Raw genomic sequence first — 14238 nt, forward strand, 5'->3', positions numbered from 1 at the left:
CTAGAAAGTCTTAGTGACAGATTTCAGTTAAGAGAAGAATGAACCAGTGAACTTGAAGTTAAAGAAATAATCAGTGAAAGAAGATAAATTAATAGAGATTATTCAGTATGAAGAACAGAAAGAAGAATGAATGAAGAAAAATGAACAGAGCCTCAGAGACTTGTGGGTGTTTCAACATGTACATAATGGGAGTCCTGGAAGGAAAGGAGTGAGAAAAAGGGTAAAAAACTTTTGAAGAAATAATATCTGAAAACTTCCCAAACTGATGGAAAACATTAATCTACACATCTAACAAGCTCAATGAACTCCAAATTTAAAAAACCTCAAAGAAATCCACGTGCATATTCATCATAGTCATACTATTGAATTATCAGTGACAGAGAATATCTGGAAAGCAGTAAGAGAAAAAAGTGACTCAACAAATATGTGGGATCCTCAGTAAGATTAATAGCTGATTTTTCATCAAAACCATGAGGACCAAGAGGTGGGATGACATATTCAAAGTCCTGAAAGGAAAAGACTGTCAACCAAGAATTCTATATCCAACAAAACTATCCTTCAAAAATGAAGGAGAGGGCTTCCCTAGTGGCTCAGTGGTTGGGAGTCTGCCTGCTGATGCAGGGGATGCGGGTTTGTGCCCCGGTCCGGGAGGATCCCACGTGCCGTGGAGCAGCTGGGCCTGTGAGCCATGGCCACTGCGCCTGCGCTTCCAGAGCCTGTGCTCTGCAGCAGGAGAGGCCACGACAGTGAGAGGCCCGTGTACTGCAAAAAAAAAAAAAAAAAAAAAAATGAAGGAGAAATTAAGACATTCTCCTATAAGCAAAAACTGAGAGAATTTGTTGCTAGTACACTGCCCTATAGAAAATTAAAAAGGGAACCTGTTAGTCTGAAAAGGAAGGACACTAGATGTTAACTCAAATCCACACAAAGAAACAAAAGCATCAGTAGAGGTATATACATAGGGAAATATTAACTGTTTTCTTCTCTTATTGATTTAAAAGACAACTGTATAAAATAATAATTATAAAACTTTGCTAATGGGCTTATATAAAAAATATAATTTGTGTGACAGTAGTAATGCAAAGGAGGGGAAGGAGAAGTTATATTGAGGCAAAGTTTTAATATATTACTGGAGTTAACTTAGACTTAATCTGAACTGGATTGTTTCAAATTAACATGCACTTTGTAATTCCCCAGAATAACCATTATGAAAATAACTTAAAGGATGTAGTTTAAAAAACAAAGGTAATAAAATAGTACACTAAAAAAATACGTTTAACAAAAAAAGAAGACAGCAGAGAAATGGAAGAACAAAAAGACATGATGTATAAGAAAACAAACAGCAAAATGGCAGGTGTAAATCCTATCACATCAATAGTTACATTTAATGCAAATGAATTAAACGCTTTAAAAAAGTATAGATTATCAGGCCAGTTTAAAAACCAGAATCAAAATATATGCTGCCACTAAGAGACTGATATTAAATTCAAATAGGTTAAACCAACTGAGAACTGGAGTAACTATATACAAATATCAGGCAAAATAAATCTTAATGTAAAAGATAGATTACTAGAGACTAAGAGGTATATTTTATAATAATAGATGGGTCAATTTATCAGGAAGAATTATAAATTTGTGCAGGTAATAACAGAGCCACAAAATATGTGAAACACAAATTAACAAAATTAGAGCAACAGACAATTCAATATTAATTGTTGAAGAGGTCAGTACGTCGACATCAGTAATGGATAGAACAACTAGACAGAAAAACAATTACTTGAGGGTGAAGGAAAAATAATTGACTTGTAGCATGGCAGTGAGGCTAAGATAGGGGTTGGACCAATTTTTCCAAAACAGGTCTGTAGGTCTTCGATGGCATCGTTTAAAAATTGTTTAATGCTCTTTAAGAGTTGTTGGACTTTTATTTTACTGTTTTAATAATGATTGAATTTTATGATTTTTTTGGTTGTTTTAAAACCTATAGGTTTTAAAGCCTGTAGGGTAGTTAAATTGCATTGTTGTGGCAGTGTCTTTTTCTATGACATAATTTTTAAATGTGTAACAATTCATAAATAAATATAAGCACATGACAGAATACAGAAAAGAAAGAAAAGAAAAATAATGGCCATAGTTCCATAAATTTTGGCTAATTTGAATAACTTTGCAATACACTTCTTTATAGCTAAGTGATAACACATATTGTAATTATTTTCTTAGAATAAATTCCGAGAAATAAAGTTGACAGAACAAGTAGGCCCATTTAAAAAAATTTTTGATACACAAAGGCAAATTGCTCTCCTAAAAATAATGAATCAGTTTATATTCCACCATTATGGTATGAGAATCTGTTTCCTAATGAGTCTTTTCCTAAAGAATTTATGATGGTGAGCTGAGTGAATTATTCAGTAATTATTCAGTAATTTATTTAATTATTATGCCATAGTTGGACATTTCATTCATTTAATAAACAAGTATTTATTAGTGCCTGCTATGTGTAACATCATGCATAGAGTAATTTATAAAATAAACAAGGACTTTGCTCTTACGAACTTTTCACCGTTACACTACTCTACTAATAAGATGACTATCTTTTTACATATTTGGATTGTTTTTAAACAAGTCCCAAAAGTGATTATGTATTTTCTAACACTTCTGGAAGTTCAAGGTTCACAATGCCTGCAAATACTCTTCATTGGAAATTCTATGAACATTAGTAAGGCTCCCAAAGGCACACCAGAGGATAACTGAGGGACTGGAGTAAAGAAATCTGGTTCATGCTCATTTTGAAACAATCTTGAAGAGAACGGGGTAAATGAAAGTTGGTTCTATGTGTATACGTGAACTAGGATAGGCACAGACCTTCAGAGATAGACTGACGTTAGAAATCTCATGCAAATTCTTAATTTTGCATTTTCACTATTTTTAAGACAAATATTTTTTAAAAGATGTGTTTTTATAGTCTCACGACTGAAAATTTTAGAAACATAATATAAATAATAGCTAGAAGAACTTGAAATCTTATTAAACTTTCACTATGCCATATAGCAAATATCAGTGGCCAAATAATTATTGATCCTGAAAGGAGTTTTATTCATTATGTAAACTTGGTTGGACACAGCATAAAGGCAGAAAAGTAGCGCTAAAAAAGAAACTATCTTTACTCCTCATTTACATTTTCTATGAATTATAAACCTAGACAAGGGAAACTTCCTGAGGAGAAGTGGGATAAATTATGGAGGTGAGGCAGTAATTGCTATACTTCAGCATCAAAATCCTGTGACTTAAGGCTTTGTTTTAAGTTATTTAAATATCTTAAACATCGGACACTAAGGAAAAATGAACTATCAGGGCAAAGGAAATAAAATATTTGGTGAGATGGTTTCAAAACAATAAATCAGAAACAAAACTGTTAACTACCCTGTTTATTTTCCCTATGCCACCCACCCTATTTAAAACAGAAACTGACTCATAGACTTAGGTAACGAACTTATGGTTACCAGGGGGGGAAGGGTGGATGGAAAGGATAGGCTGGGAGTTTGGGACTGACATGTATATACTGCTATATTTAAAATAGATAACCAACAAGGACCTACTGTGTAGCACAGGGAACTCTGCTCAATATTCTGTAGTAACCTAAAAGGGAAAAGAATTTGAAAAAGAATAGATACAGGTATACTGATCACTTTGCTATATACCTAAAACTAAAACAACATTGTTAAATCAACTATACGCAATATAAAAATTTTTAAAAAAAGAAAATAAAGCATATAACTATAAAGTATATATTTATAAAATATAAAATGAGTAACTATCAAAAACAAAACACAGAACCTAAACATAAATACTATATATAAATGCAAGTGTACATAAGCTAAAAGCAAATGAAAGATCTACATCATATAAAGACTTACCCAAAGAAATAGAGACAAAAATAGTTCAGATACATTGTTCTTCATAATTTCAAAGACATTAAAATAACACAGTAACCCGAATAAAAAGAATCTCAAAGAATAAAGTAGCCAAAATGTGATAAGATAATGAGAATATTTGAAAAGGAAGCTTGTAAATCATGAAAAAGAAATTGAAGGGAAAAAATCCATTACAGAAATAAAAGCCCTTTCTAATACAGAGGCCATAAAAAACAGATTACTAGTAACTGAAAATACAATCTAGCATAGGTTGATTGACTATAGGAAAATACACACATGCACACACACACACACACACACACATATGTACACACACAGAGGTGTTGTAGGCTTTTGGAAGATTTCTTCCTAGATAATTTTTAGTTTTAGTTGCTATTATAAATGGGTTATTTTTTCAAGGTTTCCAATTTTTGCTACAGTATTGAAATGCAATTGACTTATTTTTGAATCATCTTTATTAAGGTATTATTTATATATAAGACAATGCATCCATTTCAAATGTTCAGTTCTGTTAAGTCTTGATAAACGCACACACCCGTATAACCTGTGCCCTTTAACAGTTAATCATTTTATTTGCTCCTGGTTACCACTGATCAATTTCTCCATTTTAAATAAAATTTGTCTTTCCTATAGGTTCATGTAAATAAAGTTGAATCTGTAGACCAGTTGGAGAATTGACATCTTAACAATATTTTAAATCTTCCAGTCGTGAATATGGCCTATCTCTCCGTTTATTTAGGTCTCTTAAGTTCTTTTAGCAATATTTTGTAATTTTCAGTGTGCAGAACTTGCATATCTTTTGCTAAATGTATTTTGAAGTATTTTACATTTTTTATTCTATTGTAAATAATGTTTTTAAACTTAAACATCCAACTATTTATTGCTGGTATAGAGAAGTGAAATTGACTTTGTCTTTACCTTATATCTTGTGATCTTGCTTAATTCACGTATTGCTTTTCCTTCTGAGACTCCAAATACAGGTATGTTAGACTGCTTCCTCTTGTCCCACAAGTCACTGAAGTTCTATCCATTAGTATTCAGTCTTTTTTTTCCTCTCTCTATGCTTCAAGTTGGTTTGATTCTATTGCTATGTCTGCACAGTATATTTTGCTCTTTATCCCATCCTGTGAATTGTTCATTACACATTTCTTTTTATCTCTAGTCATTCCACTTGTTATATTTCTGTAGCTTCTATTTCTGTCTTCATGATTCCTGTTTTGTTTTTAAATCTCTGAACATATTCAGCATATTTATTATGGCTATTGTAATGTTCTTGTTTGCTAATCTATCCTCCCTGTCATTTTTTAGTCTGTTTCTATTGACTGATTTTTCTCCTATGTGCTATAACTTCCTGATTCTTTGCATATGCAGTAATTTTTAAAAATTGTATACTAGACATTGTGAAGTTGCATTGTTGAATATCTGTAATTTGATCTTGCTTTAAAGAGTGTTGTGCTTTGTTCTGGTAGGCAGTTAACTTATTTGAAGATTAATTTGATCCATTTAATTTTTATTTTTAAACATTTCTATGGCATGTCTAGAGTAGTTTTCATTCCAGGTATACTTCAATTTCTTTACCAAGATATGACCCTTCTTGGGGTCTCTTGAATGCCTCAGTGATGACTGAAGAGTCTCTACACTGGCTCGTCAGAATTCAGATGTCTTCCTGCCTTGTGCAGGATCTGAGGATTGTTCATCTCACAACACTTTGCCTGACTTCATTGAATTTTACCTCACATGTGCAGACGCTAATATATGGCAAAGACTCAAGGGACCTCAATGCCAGTTTCTGAAGTTCTTTTTCTTAATAGCTCCTTTGTCTATAAAATTCTATCCCACAATTTCCAGCTGTCTCAACTTTCCTGAATTCCTTCTCCATCTGCTAAACTAAGTGAGAGTACCAAGCTTTATTTGGATTCTCCTTTCCTGTACCCATGGTGTGGATATTGCCACCAGGCAGAAAGCCAGGGTGATTATTGGGCTTACCTCATTTGCTTCCTTTCTCTCCTGGACCACAGTGCTGTCAGTTGTTCAATGTCTAAAAATAATTATTTCTCCATTTGTCCAGTTTCCTAATTGTTTATGTCAAAAGATTATGTATGGCCCGTATTTCTCCATTATAGTCAGAAGCAGATGTCCAATTAATTGACTTTTATATGTTGATATTACATCCAGCTAATTTACTGAACTCTTGATTATTTCTAGATACTTGGATGGGAGTCTGTGGGTTTCCCTATGTGGATAACTATATCACACATTAGAAATAATGACTTTAGTTTCCTCTTTTCCATTTCTTAAACCAGTCATTACTTTTTAGTATCCTTTTGGCAAGAACCTCCAATAAAATATTGTCTTATTCTGAGAGGGATAATGCTTGTGAATATACTTACCTGAGAAGTATAACAATTACTTTGGTTTTTACCTTAATTCTTAATTTTCATTTCTAAATCGAGTAAAATTAAATTTAGTATATTATTCTAACATTAGCAGAAATAGATTCCATTTTTTTTCTATCTACTTATCCATCTATATAATTATCATATATGGACAAAGGCATATCATGATATTTTAAATATTATCCACCAAATTTTGACATTTATTTCTGGGGAGTAGGAGTTGGCGTGGATTTTTTTTTGTAACTTGAGAAAGCTTTATTATTATTTTAAAAAATTTTTATTGGAGTATAGCTGCTTTACAACATTGTGTTGGTTTCTGCTCTACAGCAAAGTGAATCAGCTATGCGTATACATATATCCCCTCTTTTTTGGATTTCCTTCCCATTTAGGTCTCAGAGCATTGAGTAGAGTTCCCTGTGCTATACAGTAGGTTCTCATTAGTTATTTATTGGAGTGGATTTTGAAACTAATTTTTACTTTCCATTTTGTTTCTTTCTGCATTGCTTTAATTTTTTAAATAAGACTTCTATTATTTTATGAAAATAATAGTCCTTAATCTAAAAAAATTACATTTTAGAAAGTCAAATAATTTGAAAGTGTAGATAGGAAAATATGAGTTATTTTCATTCACTACAACCCAATTCCCAAGGGTATACACTAAGTGATATATATACATCCATATTTTTTTCAGTGTATATACAAGCATTTATGTATGTATAAATATGTGTGTATATATGTAATAAATATATGTAAATGTATATTTATATAGGTATATATGTACATCACATGTGTGAATATATAAATATATATATACACATGTATATTATACATCTGTATACAATAATGTGTGTATATACATGTATATAACTAAAAATATACTTTTTCCCCAAATGAGATCATATTGAATATAATAATTTGCAATGTACTTTTCTTAGTTTAGCAATATAATATATATATCTCTTTATGTCAGTATATATATATAATTTTCTAACTTTGTAAAATTATATTTAAATAACTATTATCTTCTATCTATATTTAAACAATAGAGAAATATTGATAGAAAACTGTACATTTGTCACTTCGGCTACTTCTTTCTCTTTTCTACCATCTTTTCCAAAGGCAACACTGTAAATAGTTTGTTATGCAAACTTCTGTCTTCTACACATTTAAATTTATTCAATTGTACGTTTAAATAATATAATTATATATCCCCATATATTTAACTATCATCATGCTTCCTGGCTTCAACCTACATTACAAAGCTGTAATAATTAAAACAGTATGGTAATGGCATATAACAGACACATAGCTCAATGGAACAGAATAGAGAGCCTAGAAATAATCCCATGTGTATATGGTCAATTCATTTATGACAGAGGAACTAAGAATATATAATGGGGGAAAGAACAGTCTCTTCAATAAATGGTGTTGGTTGGGAAAACTGGAGAGCCACATGCAAAAGAAAGAAACTGGGCCCACTATCTTATACCATTCACAAAAATTAATTCAAAATAAATTAGACTTGAATGTAAGACCTGAAACCATAAAACTCTTAGAAGAAAATATAGGTGGTAAGCCCCTTACATTGGTCTCAGCAATGATTTTTTGGATTTGGCAACAAAAGCAGAAATAAATAAGTGGAACTACATCAAACTAAAACGTTTCTGCACAGCAAAGGAAATAATCAACAAAATGAAAAAGACAACGTACCAAAAGGGAGAAAATATTTGCAAATCATGTATCTCATAAGGGGTTAATATATAAAGAACTCAACAAGTCAATAACAAAAAAAAAAAGAAAAAATTAAACAATCTGACTAAAAAGTGAGCAGAGGATCTGAACAGGCATTTTTTCAAAAAAAAAGACATACAGATGGCCAAAAGTACATAAAAAGGTGCTCAACATTACTAATCATTAGGGAAATGAACATCAAAACCACAGAGATATCACCTCACTACTGTTATAATGGCTATTATCAAAAACACAACAAATAACAAGTATTGGTGAGGAGGTGGAGAAAAGGAAACCTTCCTGCACTGTTGGTGGGAGTGTAAATTGGTGCAGCTACTATGGAAAACAGTATGGAGGTTCCTCAAAAAGTTAAAAATAGAACTACCATATGATCTAGCAATTCCACTTGGGTATTTATTTGAAAGAAATGAAAACACTACTTGAAAATATATTTGAATCCCCAGGTTCATTGTGGCATTATTTACAACTGTCAAGACATAAAAGAAACCTAAATGTCCACTGATGGATAAAGAAGTTGTGATAAATATATATACAATGGAATATTATGCAGCCATAAAAAGAAGGAAATTTTGACATTTGGGACAACACAGATAAATCTGTAGGGCATTATGCTAAGTGAAATAAGTCAGAGAATGATAAATACCATTTGATCTCACTTATATGTGGAATCTACCCCCTTCCCCAAATGAATTCATAGATACAGAGAATGGATTGGTGGTTGCCAGAGGTAGGGGTGAGCAAAATGGGTCAAGGTGGTCAAAAGATACAAACTTCCTATTATAAAATAAATAAGTCCTGGGGATGTAATGTACAGCATGATGACTATTGTTAACAATACTTTATTGTATATTTGAATGCTGCTAAGAGAATAGATTTTAAATGTTCTCATCACAAGAAAAAAAATTTTGTAACTGTGTGTGGTGATGGCTGTTAACTGGACTTACTGTGGTGATCATTTTGTAATATATACAAATATCAAATCATTATGTTGTACACCTAAAGCTAATATAATGTTATATGTCAATTATATCTCAATGAAAAAATAAGATAAATTTTAAAAAAGAAGATATGCAAATGGCCAACAGGTATATGAAAAAGTGCTTAACATTATTAATCATCAGAGAAATACAAAGGAAAACCACAATGAGATATCACCTCACACCTTTTAGGATGTGTATTATCAAAAAGTCAAGAGATAACAAATGCTGACGATGATGTAGAGAAAAGAGAACGCTGTACACTGTTGGTGGGGATGTAAATTGGTACGGCCACTATGGAAGATAGTATGAAGTTTCCTCAAGAAATTAAAAATAGAACTACCATGTGATCCAGTAATCCTACTTCTAGGTATATATCCAAAGAATACAGAAGCATTATTTCAAAGAGATATCTATACTCCCATGTTCACTGCAGCATTGTTCACAATAACGAAAGTATGGAAACAACTTAAGTGTCTATTAACAGATGAATGGATCAAGAAAATATGGTATATCTATTCAATGGACTATTATTCAGCCGTGAGAAAGAAGGAAATCCTGTCATTACAACTACATGGGTGAACCTGGAGGGCATTATGCTAAGTGAATTAAGCCAGACAGAGAAAGACAAATACTGCATGGTATCACTTATATGTGGATTCTAAAAAAAAAAAAAGTCGAACTCATAGAAACAATGTAGAATGGTACAAACATTCAATTATAAGATGAATAAGGATCTAATGTGTAACATGGTGACTGTCGTTCACAGCACTGTATTATGTAATTGGAATTTGCTAAGAGGAGAACTTAAGTGTTCTCACCAAAAAAAAAAAAAAAAAAAAAGGTAACTGTTAGATGACGGATGTGTTAACTCAACTGTGGGAAGCCTTTTACAGTGTGTACATATATCAAATCATCACATTGTACACTTTAAATATATTATAATTTTGTCAGTTATACCTCAGTAGAGCTGAAAAAAAGAAGAGCTATCAAGACATTAAAAGACATGAAGCTTAAATGCATATTACTAAGTAAAAGAAGTCAATTTAAAAAGGCTATATGATTCCAACTGTATGACATTCTGGAAAAGGCAAAACTATGGAGACAGTAAAAAGATCAGTGGTTGCCATGAGTTTGAGGGGAGGGGGGTTGACTAGATAAAGCAGGATGTTTCTTAGGGCCATGAAATTAGTCTGTATGATATTGTAATGGTGGATATATGTCATTATATACATGTCACATGGGTCGAAACCTATAGAATGTACAACACCAAGAATGAATCCCAATGTGAACTATGGTGATTATGATGTGTCAATGTAGGTTCATCAGTTGTAGCAAGTGTACCACTCTGGTGGGGGATATTGACAGTGGGAGAGGCCAAGCACGTGTGACGTCAGGGGCTATATGGGGAATCTCTGTACCTTCCTCCTCTCAATCTTGCTGTGAACCTAAATCTGCTCTAAAAAAAAAAAAAATCTATTAAGAAGTTTCTAAAGAGATGGATCAGACTTCCCTGGTGATGCAGTGGTTAAGAATCCACCTGCCAATGCAGGGGACATGGGTTCGAGCCCTGGTCTGGGAAGATCCCACATGCCACAGAGCACCTAAGCCCGTGCGCCACAACTACTGAAGCCCGCGTGCCTAGAGCCTGTGCTCCACAACAAAGAGAAGCCACTGCAATGAGAAGCCCATGCACTGCAAAAAAGCATAGCCCCCACTTGCTGCAACTAGAGAAAGCCCACGTGCAGCAACCGACGACCCAATGCAGCCAAAAATAAATAAATTAATTACTTTTTAAAAATAGAGATGGATCTCATCTAATTCCAAAACAACTCTAAGAATTAGATATTATTGTAACTCTTATTGTATAGATGCAAAGATGGAGACACCGAGAGACTAACTTGATCAATACCAGACAGTGAGCAGGTGATAGACCTGGGATAAGAAAACAGTGTGACTTCAGAGTCTGTGCTCTTAACTACTACTTCATACTGCTTCCCAAAGGGACCAGAGTAATAGAATTTTGAAAAAGACTCCACATGGACACAGGCTGCCTTTCTCTTTAGGAATGTGACCATCTCATCAACTACCTCCAGTAAGAGTATTATGAGAACTACCCATAATATTTGCTGTTATAAAGCATATACATATGTGAAATATAGTATCTTGTAAATTTTAAAATTGTCCCTAGGTATTTATAGTAAGTCTTCTTCCTGAAAGTCTATATTACAAAAGAGCATTTGCTTTTTATTTGCCTTTGGGTTTTTCAATGAGTGTTAATCTGAACCTATAAAGCTTGTCCAATGTCAACAATGTCAACAAACAAAACTGTGCCTTTTCTTTTGTGAATTAATCTGTGACTTTGCATACATACATCCTTAGACCATTCCTGTAGGACAGCAGCAGCAGATTATTTCAGAAAGAACAGACAGGTTTCTATGGGTACAGAGAATGTCTATATACTTTCAGTAGATTTACTTTTATGGCCTAAAATTTTAACAAGAGTCTTTGAACAAGCTGTTGTAGAGAAATTCTTGTTAACAGATCCAGTGAAAAGACTTGAGCAGAGAGTCTGGCTATTACTGCTTTACTTCACTTTACCTAATTAGCAAACCTGCAGATAATTGGTATGGGGTGAAGAGAGTTATTTTAAGTGAAAAAAAAACCACAACACATTAATTTGCTCATCTGATGTAAGTAAGCTAGAGACACAGATTAAGAACATGCTTTCTCTTATCAGGATCACAATATCCTTTTCCTAAAAAAAGTATTTGTATCACAGTGAAAATTCCCCTTTTCCCTTAGATACCTATGGGAAAGCTTCTAAATATTGCATTTGTTTTGGCTCTAAGGCACATCATGGGTAACTTGAACCTCTCATCAGTTTCACAATTCTCTGTAGATTAGTACTGCTTCTTCAGCAAACTTTCCTTGATCACAATGGAAATTTGGGCAAAAAAGTGTTTATATTTTCCACCAGTAAAATAGTGTTATCTGAAGGGCCTACTCTGTGGTATTTGGGATACTTTGCTTGTCTTTTACTGTGAGCAGTTTAGATGAGAACATGAGTCAGGCTGCAATATTTGGGCTGTTTCAGAGCTCATTCTAGGGCATTTTGTTCAAATCACAAACCACAGTGTGATGGGAGCTCTTAAAAATTTCAAAAACACGCTCTCCTGGGGCAATATTTTAGTGCAGTTAAATATCAGCAAACCATCTTCCTTACCCTTCCTAAAGATCACCAGGGAACGATGTGGTCCATTTCTGTGGCCCAGTAGCAAAAATGACCATCGACAGAAATAGTTTATATTTGGCATGTGCATGCATGAAGCCCTTCAGTCTAATCTTCTCCTCAGACCACTTTTTTCTTTTCTTCTTTCTGCTCTTCTACTTCACTATTTTAAAGATTTTTCTAAATGTTTTCTCCCATAATTGACATAAAATATTCCTTCAACATTTTAAGTGTTTAATAACAAGCCCCTGGGAGGACATAACATTATACATATTTTAAAACCTTTTGTTAATTCTGGTGATTTATCAAGATAGGTCTGCCATTAAGGATTCTTGTTCCAGGCTCTGAGCAAAATTTTTAGGTGCCTTACAGATAGAGCAAATGACATAGTAGAAATACCAGAGTAAGAGAACAGTTAAAGAATAGATTTGGAAATTATATACAAATTAGGAATTTTAGAGAAATAGTGGCTTCAAAGGAATGAGAAAAAACAAACACATCCAACAATTATTGAATAGCTTCCATGCACTAGGTACAAAATTACATATTTTTACCATCCTGTGTATGCGAAGCATCTCACATAACTTAAATAAAACTAATTTTTAATAATGAAAACATTTATAAATATTCTCTTGCTAATTGAAAAGCTAATTTCATTAATGAAACACCACTTCCAATATAAGTAGAGCTTCTTACGCCAGCGTAAAATAAAGATGTCCCAGAGTGTAATCTATTCTGATTAAATGTTGAGTCTACTTTTCTCCGTGAACTCTGAAGTAAGACAGTTGATGACACATACATCATATCACAGTGTCTATGCTGAGGTATTTTAAAATAAATTACAGACATCTTAGCACACCATGGATTTTCCTTCCTACCTCACAGATCACTGTTTCTTAGTTAGCTTTGCTGGTAGATCTGGAATCAACCTATAGATGTTGAGCTGCCTAGGGCTGAAGCTTCAACACCCTCTTTCTCTTTAAATAACTTTAAACATCATCCATATGCTGATGAGTCTCAATGTCTATCTCCTGCCCTGACTTTTCCCCTGAGCCCCTTAACCACTACTTGATGTCTCTACCTGGATGGCTAATCAGCATTTCCAGCTCTTCACAGTTGAAACAAATTTCTTGATTCCCACACCCAACTCCCAATAAGGGGAAAAAAATCCTGTTACATTCTGGGTCCTCCCTCCATCTTAGTAAGTGGTACCACCTTCTATCTAGTTTCCCAACTCAGAAGCAATGGAGTGAGCCTTGGTTCTTTCCTTCCTTTTTTTCCTTGCAACCAATCCAGAAATTCTAGTCTATCTGACTTCCAAAATACTCTTGCAATTTTCCACTCCACTGTATTTTCTTCATTACAGTCCTAATCCAAAGTAGCATCATATCTTACCTGGACTGCTGCAATAGCTTCCAAATTGTCCCTGCCATCCAAACCATCCATTGTTCACCCAGCAGCCAGTGGTCATTTTAAAAATATAACTCAGATCATATTGTTCCCCTGCTTAGAATCTTTTAATGGCTTCCCACTGCATTTATATGAAAATTCAATCTGCGATCTGCCCACTTCTTTATCCTTTTTTTGGTCAAACCTACTCCTCTCCCCCATTTGTTCATTACACTTCAGCTTTCGCTGGCCTCCTTTCTGTCCCTGGAGTAACCAAGTCCTTTACCAATTCATGAACTGTTACCTCTGCAGGGCATGCTCTTTATCCAGATCCCATGTGGCTGATGCCTACTCATTCTTCAGGTCTCAGCTCAAATCCACAGAAAGCCCTTCCTTGGAAACTCAGCTGAGGTTACTTTTCCTTAAAACCTCCACATTCACACTCCATCACATCAGCCTATTTATTGCCACAGAGGCACTTGCCACAATCTATAATTCTCTATTTACTCGCTGGCTTCCTTATTGTCCCCCCAAGAGAACTTAAGCTTTCAGAGAAAAAGGAC

Source organism: Kogia breviceps, chromosome 12, assembly GCF_026419965.1.
Source record: "Kogia breviceps isolate mKogBre1 chromosome 12, mKogBre1 haplotype 1, whole genome shotgun sequence".
NCBI classification, from domain to species: domain Eukaryota; kingdom Metazoa; phylum Chordata; class Mammalia; order Artiodactyla; family Physeteridae; genus Kogia; species Kogia breviceps.